We start from the raw sequence: 3,713 nt of genomic DNA on the forward strand, positions 1-3,713 counted from the left end.
TCTTGTTTGAGTCTAATGTCTAATCTTAAGTTTGGTGTCAATTGCATTATTCTAATTTTCAAAAATTACATGCATATTGTTCTTCATTGATCTTCAAGTTGTTCTTGATGATTTCATTGCTCTGATCTTTAATTTCTCTTGTTTTGTGTCTTTTGTTGTTTCTCATATGCATTTTCAAATTGTTATAGAACTTAGTATACAAACTTCTATGTTTTGTGTCTTGCATGCATTGTTTATTTGATCTTAGTTGCATTTTTTTTTATTGTTTCTCATCATTAAAAATTAAAAAAACAATTTCTTTAAAATTGTGTCTTTTCAAGTCAATAACACTGAGAATTGAAGATTCAGAACATTCAGCAAAGGAATTACACAGAAAAAGCTGGGCGTTCAAAACGCCCAGTGAAGAAGGAAAACTGGTGATGCCAGGGCATTTTGGCCAGTTTCACTAACCTTTTCTTTACTGTTTTTAGGTTAGTTTCATGCATTTCTTTAGGAAATAAGCTAGTTTTGGGTAGATATTCACTTATGCCTTGATTCAAGCATACATTGTGCATTTTACATAATTTCATGAGGATTTTGCATAAGTTTAGTGACAAATATTATGTTGCATTACTCATGACTTGGACTAGAGCTTTGATGCACTTTGTTGCTTGATTTCAGGACCAAAAAGAAGCAAGAAAAGGGGAGGTAACTTGCAAGATTAATGAGAAAAGTGATTGCCAATAACACTCTCAAAAAAAGCCATCAATGCCCACGTTAGAGAGTCACGTTAACCAAGTTAACGTGAACTCTAAGGTGGAGAAAAGAAGTTGAGCCAACGTTAGTGACACTCAACATTGTCACTAACGTTGGCAATTACTCATAAGTGGCCACGTTAGAAGCCACGTTAACCTAGTTAAACGTGGCCTCTAACGTTAAAGGGGGGAAGAGAAGCCAACGTTAGTGACACTCAACATTGTCACTAACGTTGGCCTATGGTGCAAAGTACCACGTTAACTCCCACGTTAACTTGGTTAACGTGGGAACTAACGTAGAGGATGAAGAGTTGTCAACAACGGTAGTGACACTCAACATTGTCACGAATGTTGAAGCAACCACACAACCCCCAAGAGTCACGTTAACTTCCACGTTAACTTGGTTAACGTGGAAGCTAACGATGAGAAATGAAGGATGAGCCAACGTTAGTGACACTCAACATTGTCACTAACGTTGGGATGGCTAAAAGATGGCGACGTTAGAAGCCACGTTAACCTAGTTAACGTGGACTCCAACGTGAGACCTAGGGGCACATAGGAACGTTAGTGACAATGTTGAACGTCATTAACGTTCTCGAAGGATGGCAAAGGCCACGTTAGAAGCCACGTTAACCTAGTTAACGTGAGCTTTAACGTGAAGCAAGAAGGGGCACACTGGAACGTTAGTGACAATGTTGAGTGTCACTAACGTTCTCGAAGGTTGACAAGGCAACGTTAAAAGCCACGTTAACCTAGTTAACGTGGGTTTTAACGTGAGGCAAAAGGGGTGCATTGGAACGTTAGTGACAATGTTAAGTGTCACTAACGTTCCCGAACATGGACTTTCACTAAATGATTAACACTTCTTACGCCCTGAGCTTAAGTCTCTGCCCACCCCGCACTTTCTCTCTGCAAGTAAAGCCAAGCCCAAATAAAGAAAGGAACTGCTTCAAACTCAAGATCCAAAGGCCCAAGACTTGAAGAGTGAACTAGAAGCTGAGAAGAGTAGTATATATAGGAGTAGCTTTGAATTGTAAAGGAGTTCTGGAGGCTGAAGAACCACTCTCTGTATTTTACTTTCTTTGCAATTTCTAGTTTTATGATATATTCTCCATCTTTGTTTCATTTTCAAGAGCTATGAACAACTAAACCCCTTTCACTGGCTAAGGGAGTTCTGTTGTAATTTGATGGATCAATACTAATTTTCATTATTCTTCTTCTACATTTCCTCTTGATTTTACTTGAAAGCTTTCGGTCTTCATCCAATTGAGTAGTTATCTTGGAAGAGAAGCTATTCAAACTTGAATCTCTTTTGAACCTTGAAAGAGGAATGAAGAGATCAAGCTAGAAATGCTTTCTCATGCTGGACCAAATTGGGTTTGGATGGGTATGTGACTATAACCCTCTCAATACTTGGTTTGGGAAATGCATGTGGTATAATCAGTGACCATACTTCATCTCTTCTCATGAGCAATTGACCAAGGAATTGGCTATTGATCAAGATTTGAGAGATTGAATTGCAAGAAATTGTAATTCAATCACTTAAGATTGCCAAGGAGATCAATGAGTGCATTGATTGAGGAAGAGATGAAAATGAACTTGATCCGGAGAATTGCAACATCTCCTAAGCCCAATGAACTCCCCATCTCTGATCTTACCCATTCTCTTTAATTTCTGCTATTTACTTTTATGAGCAAATCCCCCATTCCCATTTATAATTCTGCAATTTATTTTCAGTCATTTACTTCCAGTCCTTTAATTCTAGCATTTACTTTTCTATTATTTACATTCCCGCCATTTTATTTTCTGCAACTCTCAACCCAATTTCTGGATTCGCTCAACTAGAACATTCTTCTAATCAAAGTTGCTTGATCAATCAATCCCTGTGGGATTCGACCTCACTCTATTGTGAGTTTTTACTTGACGACAATTCGGTATACTTGCCGAAGGGAAATTTTGTTGCGAGACAAGTTTTCCGTGCATCAAGTTTATGGCGCCGTTGCCGGGGATTGATTGTGCATCAACAATGATTAGATTGGAAGATCACTAGATTGAGCATTTTATTTTGTGAATTTCATTTTCTGTTTGAGTGATTTACTTTTTGTTTTAGCTAAACTTCTTCCCTTTTCCATCTACTCTTTTGTTTTTCTTTGTTATTTTCAATTCTGTTTGCTAACCCACTAACTGTTTGATATATTGCATCACCCACAACTAACATCAATTCTGACACAAATACTGTCTGCATCTATTTTCTCTGCTTGTACTTGTTGGTTGTATGACAGGGAGAAGAAGCGGGGCTTCAACTTCCTTTGATTCTGAACCAGAGAAAACCTTTCTTAGACTAAGGAGGGAGGCAAAAGGAAAATGAGTAGTTGGTACTGAAGAAGAGGAGGAACAGTTTGAGGAATACTTTGAACCAAACATAGAAGAAAACATGGAAAACCATCATGAAGAAGAGACTTACAACCATGGCAGAGGAGGTGGAGCAAATCATGCTGGGGAGGATAGAAGAGTTTTGGGCTCTTACATTAATCCAAACCCAGGCAATTGTGGAAGTAGCATCCAAAAGCCAACAATCCATGCCAACAACTTTGAACTTAAACCACAGCTCATCACCCTTGTTCAGAACAACTGTTCATTTGGAGGAGGTGTTCAAGAAGATCCCAACCAACATTTGACCACCTTCCTGAGAATATGTGACACAGTAAAATCTAATGGTGTTCATCCTGACACCTATAGATTGCTCTTATTTCCCTTCTCACTCAGAGACAAGGCAGCCAAGTGGCTGGAATCCTTCCCAAGGGAGAGCTTGACAACTTGGGAGGATGTGGTAAACAAATTCTTAGCAAGATTCTACCCTCCTCAACGAATCAATAGGCTAAGAGCTGAGGTTCAAACCTTCAGGCAACAGGATGGTGAGACTCTGTATGAAGCATGGGAGAGGTTCAAAGACTTAACAAGGAGGTGTCCACCTGACAT

The 3,713-nt window shown here is 38.9% G+C and overlaps 1 non-coding gene across 1 annotated transcript; it reads right to left on the reverse strand.

Annotated features, from left to right (window-relative positions):
- Window positions 1-3,609: 3,609 nt before the first annotated feature.
- Window positions 3,610-3,713, reverse strand: LOC148577655 (small nucleolar RNA R71). Its single transcript, XR_015904619.1, has one exon. It is a non-coding gene; the product is annotated as a small nucleolar RNA R71 (small nucleolar RNA).

This window comes from Arachis ipaensis, chromosome B1 (genome assembly GCF_059453495.1).
Source record: "Arachis ipaensis isolate K30076 ecotype BB chromosome B1, ASM5945349v1, whole genome shotgun sequence".
NCBI classification, from domain to species: domain Eukaryota; kingdom Viridiplantae; phylum Streptophyta; class Magnoliopsida; order Fabales; family Fabaceae; genus Arachis; species Arachis ipaensis.